The sequence below is a fragment of the Leopardus geoffroyi genome, chromosome C2 (genome assembly GCF_018350155.1).
Source record: "Leopardus geoffroyi isolate Oge1 chromosome C2, O.geoffroyi_Oge1_pat1.0, whole genome shotgun sequence".
NCBI lineage: Eukaryota > Metazoa > Chordata > Mammalia > Carnivora > Felidae > Leopardus > Leopardus geoffroyi.
Window position 1 is genome coordinate 13,014,411 of NC_059333.1, and position 14,077 is coordinate 13,028,487.

At 47.9% G+C, this 14,077-nt stretch overlaps 2 long non-coding RNA genes across 2 annotated transcripts in view; one reads left to right on the forward strand and one right to left on the reverse strand.

The window, feature by feature from the left end:
* Positions 1-14,077, reverse strand: part of LOC123575905 — a 33,264-nt gene that overhangs the window by 5,457 nt on the left and 13,730 nt on the right. The gene's annotated exons all lie outside the window — the stretch shown is intronic.
* LOC123575906 lies at positions 11,770-12,222 on the forward strand. The gene is made up of 2 exons (XR_006701077.1): positions 11,770-11,805; positions 12,038-12,222. It is a non-coding gene; the product is annotated as an uncharacterized LOC123575906 (long non-coding RNA).

A 14,077-nucleotide genomic window follows, 5' to 3' on the forward strand; every position in this document is an offset into this window, starting at 1 on the left:
GGCTGGTGGCCACGTCACTCCAATCTCTGCATCCACCTTTACACTACCTTCTCCCCCTCTTTGTTCAAGCATCCTCCAAGGACGCTTGTGATGGCACTGTGGAGCCACCCAGATAATCTCCTTTTTTCAAAATCCTCAGTGTAAGCACATCTGCAAAGACCCTGTGTCCCAGTAAGGTCACGTTGACAGGTTCCAGGGATTAGGATATGGACACATCCTTGGGGGTGGAGTGGGGTCGTTTCAACCCATCAGAGGGACATAAGCCTAGATTTGGCCCAACGGGTCTTGGGCGATTCAGGGTCAGGATCTTGGCAAACTAGGAGACAGAATAGACTCAGCGATCGTGGGAGAGAAACATCCTTATAATTCTTCCCACCGGAGCCAAAACAGACACTATTATTGTCCCCTTACCCATTCTTGCTTTCCCTGCCCACAAAGACCACTCCCCAGGCAGAAGGCTTGGGTGAGAGCTAGCTCTTACTGAACTGTTGAGATGCTTGCCTGACAAGTCAGTGGAAAGGAGCCAGAACAAAGGACCCACATTCGCTGCACAATATTGGGCAAATAGCTTCATCTCTATCAGCCTCCTTTGTAAATCAAGTTCCCTTTCCTCCAGGGAGCAATCGGGATGTTTTCCTGTCATTTCTCATGCATCTTGGGGTAACAGTATTAATACAAAACATCATTATTATTTGCCAAGTCAGTGCCTTGCAAGGACTGAATCTTACTCCCAGGGCGACTTCGCACTGCCCTCAACTCTCCGGCTGCCTTTAAAAATAACAACAAAAATCCACCCAGACCTCTCAGTCGCCACACACCTGTGTCTTTTGTACTTCCACGAGGTGTCCTCCTCCAGGGTTTCCGTGTAACTGGAGCCTCCAGAACCATCCACAGTCTTCCGCCGCCCTGGGAAACGTCCCTTCGTGGCTAGGGCACCAGAATGCATTTTGGAAGGAACAGCTTCCTGAGAAAACTAAAAGGATGCAAACATAGGCGCCTGGCCGGGAATAAATACTACTGTATTTTTAGAAACTTGGGTCCTTTTATTTTTAGGTGAGGAGTTTGATTCAATTTCTATAAATCCAGTTGTCCTTTTGGGGTCTAACTTCAACTGAGCATTTTGGAGCTTCTAGGCAGCCTTTCTGAAATGGCAGGCCTCCTGGCTGTGCTATTTAGGAGGGAGAATTGGGGTGAGGTTCCATTTTTGGCAGAGGGTAAAAATAAAGAGTTTTCTTCTGAGTGGGCCCCTCTCCAAATCCAGCCTGGCTGCTCGGTCTACCCTGGGCACACGTGCACAGCATATGTCAGGCTTACCGCTGCAGAGAGAATGAATCACTCTGCCTGGCGCTTTTCGGAGGAGCTTTAAATCATGCTGCTCCAACAACATGTAAAGCAGCGTTTGATTTTCTGGGAGGGAGGTTTTGCAACTTTTTTTTGCAGTAACATATGAACAGTCAGTACCCACTGTGAGGACTTCAGAGAAAACAAACTAAAAGATGACCGTCGGATGAGTTCCCTGCCACAGGGAGCTCCCAGACGCCTTTCCTGTGGGTGTCGGCATGGTGGCAGCCTTGTGAGAGGGCAAGGTCCTTCCCTCCATCAACAAACATTTCTGGAAGCCCCTGGTGTGCATTGGGGTTGTGTAGGAAACAATGAGCTGGGTGTACATAGCCGTGTGTTTGCTTTTAATGAAGTGGGTCACTCTCAGCTCCTCCAAAATCACAATCCCAGCAGCAAACTGGTTCATGATAACCAAGTTCAAGTTCAAGCAGGGTCGGTTTATCCATTGCATGCATGTGCTTCCCTCCCTCCCTCTCCCCTGCAAGTGAAGGGGGCTGACCTCATCTGTATTACAATTTTGGGGAGACTTTGGGGGTTTGGGGAGATTCTGGAAAGTTAGACCGAATCGAATTTTGTATCTGCTGGCACACCTCTCCTCTGGGACACTCCAAGTTTGGGCTCAAAGCCACTCAATCCCCTGGGGGTGACCCTGGCAGAGGTTAGTTGCAATCTGCCAGGGTCCCAGTGTGAACCCCCAAGGTGCCAAAGCTCCAGCCTGCTTTAGAGGTCTGAGGGTGTTCTTGAGGGGCAGGGCTCGAGGCCCAAAGGAACAAAAGTGGGTCCATCTGACCACAGCCCAAAACAAGAGGCAGGAGGTCCTGGTGATGATGCTCTGTGGCCTGAAATGTAGAAGGGCGCAGAGTGACACGTAGTCAAGAGCCCAAACCAGGTGCTGGTGAGGCCAGAGCGGGGGAGGGTGGCGGTGAGAAAGGGTTGAGAAGGTGGGGGAAGCAGAGGAGGGGAGGAGGAGGACTAGGAGGGAGAGAGGAGAGAGTCTTCCTGCTTTTGTGTAAGAATTCCACTCTTCTACGAGAGGAATGGTGTGTGCAGACAGGGACGGGGCAAACTGAAGAGAGGCCTGCCCCAGGGAACCCCGGGGAGGCGGGGAGGCTGGCTCACCTAACTGAAGAGGAGACAGGGGAGGACTTCCCTCCACCACCCACGGGGGCCCCGTGGGTACCAGGGGACGTGAAGGGACGCCCGAGGGGACACGCTAACAGAAACGTCAACCCTCACCAGCACCTGCTGCTGTGCTGAAGGGGTCCTTTTCCTCACGGGAGCTTTTTCAGCCACTCACTAGTGCCATTCTGATCCTTCGTGGCCGCTGCTGTGATCCTCACTGGACCTCCAAGCTCACACGTGCATACACACACACACACACACACACACACACACGAGTCATTTCCTGGAAAAGTCAGCAGCTGAAGCGCTCTGTCTTCAGAACAGGGTCACCCCAAGAGCAGGGAGTCCCAGCTTCCTTCTCAGAGGGGCTGGCCCCGCACACCCCCCCACCCCCCGGGCCTTCGAGATCCCGCCTCCGTGTAGCCACCTTGGGTTTCTCAGCTCCATCCAGAATGGCTTCGTCCCTCGGGCTCCCGTGGAATTTTCTGGAACATAGCACACAGACTGACAAAACCCAAGGAGGTGTTTCTCCATGCACAGACCCGGACGGACCAGTGCCAGTTTCTCTGCTCTCCCTAGTCAGGCATGGGTTGGGTCTGATTCGTGTTCGGGCTGCCTTCCCAGCAGGAAGATGCAGATGCTGCCTCGGGGAAGACAGAGCAGGCTGGGGATCCCGGGGAAGCCCCCTCTCCGCCGGTGGCTTAGGGCGCCCTAAGTTGGGGTTTCCGGCCCTTCGCTCTGTTCTGAGCCATCAGGGGGTGTCTTTGAGGCTATCCCACCAGACTGGCCGGCTGTGAATTTCGGGGACACAGGAGAATCACCTGCGAAGGGTCTCCCAGTGAAACGCTTGCCTGTGTTTGCACACAGCCCCCCCCCTGAAGATGCCCACATCTGTTTGAGACAGGAAGCAGTTAATTCTCTTTACTGACAAGCAACGAAATGCCAAAACAGAAAGAAAAGAAAAGCAATGCAAGCACCAGGCACATACCACCTCTTTCTACTTCCCTTGTATTATTAGGGGCCTAGAACTCACCATCTCTGTTCTTAGCTGTTTTTAAACAAATGGCCACTGTTAATTTCGTGTCCGTTCTGTTGTACTATTAAGGTCTGAGTGCCCTGGTCCTCCAGTCTCTTCTTTCTGGAAGAGTCTGGAATAATCTTTCTCTTGAAGTGTATGCTTCCCTAGGAAAGCCCAGGGTATTCAAGGAAAGAGCCCAGACTCGAGGATCAGACTTAGGCATGAATCTTAGTGCAGCTCTGTGTCCTTCGGCAAGTGATTTAATATCTCTGAGCCTCAGTTTACTCATCCATGCATGGTTGAACCAAACCCCATCGCCTACTAGCTGTGTGACCTTGCACTAGTTACTTAACCTCTCTGGGCCTTAGCGACCTTTTATAATATGGGATAAACACTGGTATCTATCTCGGGGTCGTTGCTATTATTAACTGAGTGACTATGTGCAAAGCAATTAGCACGGTGCCTGGCACAGAGTAAGCATGATGGGAGCGTTTGCTGTTAGGATCACAATGGGCTGCTATGGGGACCGAATGAGATGACGTGTGTCAGGCACCTGGCACATGGTAGGTATGTGCCCAACCCACCCCTCCTCCCAGCCTCCCCAGCATCCTCAGCTTCTTTCTCGTTCTCTCTACGAACACATTCTCAGTCAGGTGCCTTTCCACGGCAGGCCTTCCACCCTGGTCTTTCTCTTAGCTGCCCTGCCCTATAATTTTGCACTGTCCTGTGTGTCGGCACTGACCCCAGCATCTCCTGTCAGGACTAGTTACTCTCTTCAGGCTGAAGATGAATGGATGACTAAGCATTCCTCTCACAGAAACTAGTCCTACTTTTCAGCACAATTAATATTCGGCAAGAAAATTAACCCCAAATATAGCGTGGCAGACTAAATATGGCCATAGGTTCTTTGTAGCTCAAGAACTGCAGTCTATTTGCCCATCCCTCCCAATTGGGCTGGCCCTGTGATTTTCTCTGACTAATAGATGTGGTGAAAGTGACTTTCCAAACGAGAACACAGCCCTGAGGATGTCACGTAAGGAAGCTGATCCAACCTACTGAAGATGAGGGGCCGTGGGATGAACAGAGGGGCCCCAGGTGAGGCTGGTACCAACCGCTTCTAGTAAATCCCTCACCTGTCCTGTGGTCAGTTGTCTCTAACTCAACCTGACTGGCATCCCAGAATGCAGAAGGTAGACAGAATTCTTCAGAGGCATTTCTTTTGGAAAAGGTATTCAATTCCACGTACGTATCTTGAGGTCTTCTCGAGGGAGTGTTGGGAGCCAGAGATGGGGATGAGATGCAGGCTTTGGTACTGCAAGAGTTAATTCAGGACTGCCGAGCATTTTGGAGCATCCATGGCGAAGGGCACGCCCTGAATGGAAAATGCTCTCCGTTAAATTGCAGCTGGGGCCGGGAGCAGAGAGGGAGCAGAGAGGGACAGCCACATTTCATTATTAGGGTGAGTGGAATGTTCTCTGAATTGTTCCATCTCTGCCATTCCAGCGTGATTGAATTCTGCACACGTGTTAAAGACTTTGGAGCCCACGGACATGGAGATCAGAGCAAGGCTGGGTCTGCCGTTTCGGTCAGCATTAAACTGGTTTTGTTTTTGACGAGGACTCTGTCAAAAGGAGTCCAGAGCCCAGGGTCGAAAGGAAAAGCACCAGGGTGGCAAAGGGAATTCACACAATCTGAGCAATGCAAGTCTTTTTCCAAGCCCAGAAGAAGTATGTGTTTAAGGAAAACAAGAATACCATGGTGGCAGGTAGTGATGAAAAATTTGGTCTTTGGGGTCAAAGAGATCTAAATTCAAATTCTGCGTTTGCCATTTACTAGCTAGCTGTAGCAGTTATATACTGCTGTGTAACAAACCACCCCAATTCTTAGTAGCTTAAAATAACCACCATGTATTTGTTCAGAATTCCACAGTTGGGATTGGGCTCAGCGGGGAGGCTCTTCAGCTGGTCTTTGTGAGCGGTCGTTCATGTGGCTGCAGTGAGGGCTGGCTGATCTCAGATATACTCACTACCATGCCCCGGGGGCTCAACAGGAATGTCTGGAATAATTGGGACTGCTGGGCGTCTCTCTCCATGTGGTCTTTTTTCCGCCTGGTCTCTCATCCTCAAGAAGGCTACACAAAGTGTCTTCACATAGTGGAGAGACGGTACGAAAAAAGGGAAGCTCCAATGCACACGTGATTATCAAACCTTTGCTTGTATCACCTGTGCTGATGTGCAAGGCAAGTAACATGGTCAAGTCCATAGTTAACATGGGGTGGGGGGGGGGTGAGGATTATACAAGGATGTGAATCCTGGGAAGTAGAATGCATTGGGGAATTAACATAACAATCTCCACACTAGTGACCCTGACCAAATTCTAATCTCTCTGAACCTTGGTTGGTTTCCTGACTGGTAAAATGGGAAAATAACATGCATGTTCATTGGAAATAGACTGGATTCATGTAATAAAAACCCCCCAATAAGTATGGTGTGAATGATCCAGGGGTTATTATTTTCTCCAGGGGTAGGTGGTTGGCAGTGTTAGCTCAGAGACTACATGATGTCAGGGTCTAGGTGTCTGCAATTCTCTTGGCTTTTTTCTCGGGGTAGGAAGATGGCTGCAACAACTCCAGTCCTTCCAATGCCTTTCCAGGAAGCAGGAATGAGTAGAGAAAATAGCAAAAGGCAGGCACCAGCTGGGTCAGCTTGTCTCCGAAAGAGCTTTCCCAGAGCTCTACCCACTCCCATCTCATTGACCAGGACAGTGTCACATGACCACCCCCTAACTGCAAGGGAGGTTAAGAAATGTCACTTTTAAAGCTGGGTCCAGAACCCAAATAAAGTTAGTAACAAAAGAAAAGGGTATGTATTGGGTAGGCTTCTAGAAGTAAGTGCCAGCCCTCACCCCTACCTCACAAGGTTGCCTTCCACATAGTAAGTGCTCATTAAACAGTAGCTATTTTCTTATTTAGTTAATAGCTTCTGCTGGCTAGCTGGCGCATCTGAGGGGGGAAAGAGGGAGCTCTGAGCTGTCCCACGACTCTTCCCTTCCTGGTGTCCCAGTCATTCCTGTAACAGTTAGTACTTAACAAACCGCTCCAAATCTCAAGAGGGTAAAGCAAGCCTTGTTTTATCCACAGGTAGGCTGGACCAGTCTCTGGACTCTGCTGGGCTCATTCATCCCTCTGGGGTCCGCTGCGGATCAGAGAGGCGGGTCAGGGCTGCAAAGCGACATCGGAAGGACTGGACACAGGCAGAGGTGAAAGATTGCAGCCATTCTGTAACCAGTGTATCCCAGGGTGAGGGATGCCATAGTGCCCTGATGTCATGGAAGGACCCAAGATAGTCTGTTGACTTGTGAACTGCACCTCCTTGGTCCTGCTATTTCCCTCACCAGAACTTCCTTGGATCCTTTGTTTTCTGCAGAAACTTTCACGGACCGGCTCTTACCTTCACTTGCTCAGTCCTCTTGCTGTCCTCCCCTGACGTCCAGGGAGCATCAGGACATCGGACAGAGTGTTTTCACCCAGGAGCACCTCACGGCTCCTCCCTCTGGCCCACGCCCACTTGTGCCTGGTCACTGTCTCCCATCAGCTGGCTCTTCCCCCGTCAGGCTCCACATCTGGGAGGCACAGGTAGCTCTCCCCCTGAACAGCTGGGGGCCCTGGGGCGAGGCCCCCAAGGCTCCCGAGAGTTTTCATCCTACAAGCCCCCATTTAATACTAAAGACACCTTCTGCTCTGGCGTTTTCTTAACAAGCCCAACCCAGCGGAGGACACACAGCCAGATCAGCTCCCTGGGGCTACAGCCCTTGGGCAAACCTCGCAGACCCTGGAGCCAGGTGGCCTGGGTCCTAAACCTGGCTCATCTATCACTCATTTCCTGTGTGATTTGGGGCCCATTACTTCCTTCTCTGTACTTGGGAGCAGTGTTAACCTGCCTCATGGGTCATCATGAGGATTCATCGAGCTCCCAGACCAGAGCCCGGCACACCACGACATTATATACGCGACGGTCCTTGCCATATTCGCCACTATTTATTAAAATGGACCTCTTGGGGCGCCTGGGTGGCTCAGTCGGTTAAGCGGCCGACTTCGGCTCAGGTCATGATCTCGCGTTCCATGAGTTCGAGCCCTACGTCGGGCTCTGTGCTGACAGCTCAGAGCCCGGGACTTGCTTCAGATTCTGTGTCTCCCTCTCTCTCTGACCTTCCCTGTTCATGCTCTGTCTCTCCCTGTTTCAAAAATAAATTAAAAGTTAAAAAAAAAAAATTTAAAAATAAATAAATAAATAAATAAATAAATAAATAAATAAAATGGACCTCTCTTTTTGGTCCTTTTCATTATGCAGCATTAATCCCGGTGGCTGCTTGGATTATTTCCTTTTACATTCATCCATTCCTCCCCCTTTCTTCACCGATTCAAACCCTGCCTGCGTGCCTTCCGTATATTGGTATATACCGCGTTACACACAGGGGACAAAAAAAAATAAAATAAAAATAAAAAATCAGCCAGCTGTGGTCTTGGTCCTCATCAGGACAGTCCAGGAACCCAACTCTTTAAAAACCCCAACGGCCAAGAAATACAGGAGAGGATGACAAGAGCCTGGGTCAGGGCAGGGGGAGGTTGTAAGAGGCCGATGTGGAGAAACAGCATGAACTGTTTTAGTGCTCCGAAATGCCACTACAACAAATCATGCTGGGGGAACTAGGCCATTACCTGCGGCTTACAAATATTTTGGCTACACTTCACTGGGATTCTGACTGTAACCGGATTTGACTTGTATTTAGTGGCTCCGTTTCCTCGGGGTTGAAAGAGAGGTCCCATCTTTCAGGAATGAGACTTGACAGCCAGTAGCATTTCCAGTCCGTGAAGCACTTATAGGAAGAAGGACCATCCCGTGGCACTGGCTGTAACTCACTTTGTTGAGGCCAGATTGCAGTCATGGATGGGTTTTAAGAACCATTCATCTAGATTTTTATTCGAGAAGTCCGTGGCCCTAGATTAAAAAGGCAAAACGGTGCTAAAAAGCCTCTTGAGGGGCGCCTGAGTGGCTCAGTCCATTAAGCGTCTGACTCCTGGTTTCGGCTCAGGTCATGGTCTCACGGTTTGTGAGTTCGAGCTCTGCATCTGGCTTTGTGCTGATAGTGCGGAGCCTGCTTGGGATTCTCTCTCTCTGTTCCTCCCCTGTCACGCTCTCTCCCTTTCTCTCAAAATAAACAAATTTAAAAGAAAAGCTGCTTGAAAACAGCAGTCCCTTGCCCCCTACCCCCTCAAAAGTTCTTCTCCCTTGAGGCGAATACTTCCCAATCTTTTGAGGTGTTCTTCTGGTGTCTTCCTTTGGGTTTCTAAATAACACGTGCGTATTGCAATTTCTTGCTTTCTCTGCACTGGATGTTGGTATACCTTGCTATTGTATTGCATACTTTTGGTGTTTATAGCCCAATACTCTTACTTTCTCTGTGCCCCAGCCAGCTGATTTGTTTCTATAATGATGTCTGGTCAAATTAGCATCCCGGATTTGTATTATTTTAGCCATGTAAATATCAATCACAGATGTGCCATAGAACTCACCAGGATTACTTTTTCTTTTTCATACCTACCATTAGTAATTACCTCATTTAAAAATTTTGCTTACGTTTTCATGTCCTTACCATTAATTGGCAATGTTGCTTCTACCAGAGCTGAGATTTCTTGAATCCCTGCATATCAGGTTCCGTTTTTATCCTAGATACATCTCTTCTAGACAGTTTCTAGACCTGCCTCCAGGAAGAGCCCAGACGACAATTCTGTCATTTCTTTTTACACTCATCATAGGATTTCCCTTCAGCACCATTCTGGGGGTTCTTTTAACTCTTCCCCATGTTGAATCCTTTATTTCTTTAACTTCATATCATTTTTTTTTAATTTTACTTCCTTGTTTTGGTGGAGTGTTTTAGTAAATGGAGTTTATAAATAGCTAAAAAATAACTTCATTCTACCTCCACACTTGATTGCTAGATTAGCTGGTGTGATACTTAAAGTTTTTCTGGTTTTTTTTTTTTTTTTTGCTTTTGTTTTGTTTTTAGAGAGAGAGAGAGTACGAGTGGGGGAGATGGGCAGAGGGAGAGAAAGAGAGAATCCCAAGCAGGTTTCACACCCAGCATGGATCCCAACTTGGATCTCAATCCCACAACCCCAGGATCGTGGCCTGACCCAAAATTGAGTTCACGCTCAACCAACTGAGCCATCCAGGTGCCCCAGGGAATTTGGTGTGATGGTTAAGTTTATGCATTAACTTAACTGGGCTAAAGGATGCCATATGGCTAGTAAAACAGTATTTCTGGGTATGCCAGTGAGGGTGTTTCTGGAAGAGATGAACATTTGACTCAGTAGACTGTGTAAAGAAGATCCATACTTACCTGTGTGAACAGGCCCAAATAGAACAAAAATGAGAGAAGGGTGACTCCCCACTCTCTCTTCTTGAGCTGGGAGATCTATCTTCTCCTGCCCTTGGATATCAGAACTCCTGGCTCAGGCCTTTGAACTCTGGACTTACACCAGTGGCACCTCGGTTCTCTGTCCTTCTGCCTGAGGCTGAACTGTATCACTGGCTTTCCTGGTTGTTCAGCTTGCAGACAGTAGACTATGGGACTTCTAGGCCTCCGTTACCATGTGAGCCAATGCCTATAAAAAATCTCTGCTAATCTATATCTGCATCTATAGCGGTAGATAATCTGTATTTATATAACCTATTGGTTCTGTCTTTCTGGAAAATTCTAACACAGCTGGGTATAAAACTTTAGCTTACAAATAATTTTCACTCCTAGTTTGAAAAGCATTTTTCCCTTATTTTCCAGATTCCATTATTACTTTTCATCATTCTGATACCATTCTGATTCCAAGCCCTCTATATGTTTCCTACTTTTTTTTTTCCTCCCTGGAATTTTAGGATACTTTCCTGTGCCAGTTCTTCTAAAATGATGCAATCGTTTGCCTTGATGTGGGTCTCATTTTCATTCTTCATGCAGGAAACTCAAGTTAGCCCTTTCAATCTGGAGACACATGCTTTCAGTTTCGGAAATTTCTCCTGTATTCGTTCTTTAAGAAAATCTTTCCCTCTATACAATTTTTTCTTTCTAGAACTCCTATTATGCAATGTTCGCACCCTTTGACTCACAGACTGAAATCGTCTTAGCTTCTCTTTCCAATTTTACATTTTTTTTTTTTTTGTCTTTCTGGGTGATCGTTTCCACATTATCTTCTAATCCTTCAATTATTTTTTTTTTCCTTTTCCATTGATTTTTTTTTTTTTAAATTTCTGTTCTCAACGAACTTATGGCTGCCAGGGAGGAGGAAAATGGAGGGGTGGGCAAAATAGGTGAAGGGGGGGGGGGAGTGAGATATTGGCTTTCAATTGTGGAATGAAGAAATCCTGGGGATAAAATTTACAGTATAGGAATACAGTCAATGGTATTGTAATAGTGCTCTCTGGGGACAAATGGCAGTCACACTTGTGGGGGGCACAGTACAACATGCAGATTTTCCAGATCACTATGTTGTACACCGGAAACTAATGCCACATTGTGTGTCAACTGTACTTCAGTAAAAAATAGAAAGAGTTCTGTTCTCATACTTCAAATTTCCGCAAGCTCTCACTCATTCTCTACATTCTACAAATATCACCTCTCCCTTTTAGGATCAGCTTTTTGTTTCAAACACGCAATACCGTCTCATCTTTCTGAGGATAACTTTTTCAAGTTTTGTTTTAAAAATGTTCTACTCCACGGGTGCCTGGGTGGCTCAGCCGGTTAAGTGTCCGACTTTGGCCCAGGTCATGATCTCATGGTTCGTGAGTTCAAGCCCCACATCGGGCTCTGTGCGGACAGCTCGGACCCTGGAGTCTGCTTCGGATTCTGTGTCTCCCTCTGCCTCTGCCCCTCCCTAGCTCACGCTCGCTCTCTCTCTGTGTCAAAAATAAACTTTAAAAATACAAAATAATAAAATAAAATAAAATAAAATAAAAATGTTCTACTCCTGGGGCGCCTGGGTGGCTCAGTCGGTTGGGCAGCCGACTTCGGCTCAGGTCATGATCTCGCGGTCTGCGAGTTTGAACCCCGCGTCGGGCTCTGTGCCGACAGCTCGGAGCCTGGAGCCTGCTTCGGATTCTGTGTCTTCCTCTCTCTCTGTCACTCCCCCATTTGCACTCTGTCTCTCTCTGCCTTTCAAAAATGAATCAATGCTAAAAAATAAGAAAGAAAGAAAGAAAGATGTTCTACCCCTTTACAATAGCCAAATTATGAAAGCAGCCCAAGTGTCTATCAATAGATGAATGGATAAAGAAGATGTGGGGGTCGCCTGGGTGGCTCAGTCGGTTAAACATCTGACTTCGGCTCAGGTCGTGATCTCACGGTGCGTGGGGTCAAACCCCACATCCGGCTGTGTCTGACAGCTCAGAGCCTGGAGGCTGCTTCGGATCCTCTGCCTCCTTCTCTCTCTGCCCCTCCCCCACCTGCACTCTGTCTCTGTCTCTCTCTCCAAAATAAATAAACATTCAAAAAGCTAAAAAAGAAAAGAAGAAGTGGTATATATGCACAATGGAATATCATTCATCCATAAAAAAGAATGAAATCTTGTCATCTGCGACAACACGGATAGAGCTAGAAAGTATCATGCTGAGCGAAATAAGTCAGTCAGAGAAAGACAAATACTGCATGATCTCACTCATGTGTGGAATTTAAGAAACAAAACAAATGAGCAAAGGGGAAAAAGAGACAGAGAGAGACAGAGGCAAATCAAGGCTCTTAAACCAATGGGCTCTTAACTATAGAAAGCCAACTGATGGTTACCAGAGGGGAGGCGGGTGGGGGATGGGGGAAGTAGGTGATGGGACGAAGGAGCACACTTGTCGTGACGAGTACCAGGTGAGGTACGGAAGTGTTGAGTCACTACACTGCGCTCGTGAAACTAATATAACAACAATTAATAATAATTATCAGAACTAAAACCAAATAAATAAATAATAACGGAGAGGTTCTGCTCCTGCCCCTCTCTCTGTCGTTTGAGTTCCTCTTACCTGTTGTCTTTTTCTGTCATCCACGCTAGAACTTTTCCCTCAGATGCCTGGTGATACCTGGGTGCCCACGTTTTAGTCAAAAGTGAAGCACAAGGATTTCTTTTGGGGGCGATGAAATGTTTTGGAAAGAGACAGAGGTGGTGGTTGCACAATATTGTGAATGTACCAACTGCCGTTGAATTGCTCACCTTAAAATGGGTAGGTTTATACTATGTGAATTTCATCACCATTTTTTTTTTTTCTTTTCGCAGAGAGGAGGGGTACATCCTGCTTTGGACTAGGATCTCTGTTGTGCCTGGGTTGAGCCCATTGACTGGTAGACCCGACCCCAAGGGATGGGCCAGGAATCTTGTCATCTCACTGGGGGTTTCCAAGTGTCAGTATCTGTTGGCTTTTCCCATTGGACAGTTCGGTTTCTGCAGCCAGGAGTGCTCCAACTTCCTGCCTGGGTTGGGGTGCAAGCCTGGATCCCAGTGTTCGGGTGTCTGGGAGCTCCAGAGGGAGTAAAAGGCACGGTGACTTTCTCCCAACCTTCCTTCCCTCAGTGTGCTATCTCACCCCACTAGGCTCCTCCCGGTATCTCTGAGTCCAAGGCACTTGGGTTCAGCTTCTCCAGGAGTAAACTCTGATGTAGGTCTGGCCGGGCCAGGGAAGGATAATCTCTGGGCTGCATCCATCTGGGAGGTCTAGTTCTTTCTTGTGCTGATATCAGTTTTAGCCCCACCCACATCCTTGCTATCCTGGGTTCTTGGGGCCTCCAAGTCTTGAGGCCTTCCAAATTTCTGCTTCTTTCTTGATACTCAGCTGCCTATGGCTACCTCCCTGGACATAGGTTTCTTCATTCTGCTGACCAGGTTGTGTCTCTTTTTTTTTTCCCCAAGCACAAAGATGCCATCTTGGTGGCTGAAGATGTTCCTCCAGCAGGTTGCTCCTGAAGCTCCAGCCTTCGAAGGAGGGCCGTGTAGTGAGATGTGTGAACTAGGGTAGGGGTTCAGAGTTAGGCTTTAGCCTTCGCTCTGGCACCAACCGGCTGCTTGTACTTGAACATGGGACAGGACTACTCTTCACTCCAGTTTTGTGACTATTTTTCTGAACTGTGAAATGGTTGGTTGCAGGCAGATGCCGTTTCCAGGACTCCAAGCCAGGGCTTGGGCAGAGGCCTTTCGAAGATCAGGTGTATGGCCCCCTGGGAAGTCGAGAATTGCTGGGAGTCCCTTTGAAACCCAGGGCAGTCATTTAATCCGGCCCACACCTTTGGAGCAACATTTTCAGCTAAAGGTACAAAGTGCATTAAAAGTAAAAGAATACTTGAAACACAAGAGAATCCCCAGGGGACAGAACTACTGACCAGAACGGGTGACTTAGAACTTAACCTGTTGGCTGAAATTGATATGCTTTAAATTTTCATGCATCAGGGATGGCTCATAGTTTGGTCTTATGTTCCGCTACTCGACCACCCTTCTCCTTCCTTAGATCACATCCTGGCTCTCTCCCTGGCACCACACAAACTTTCCAAATTGCAGTGGGAACTAGGGTGTCTGCA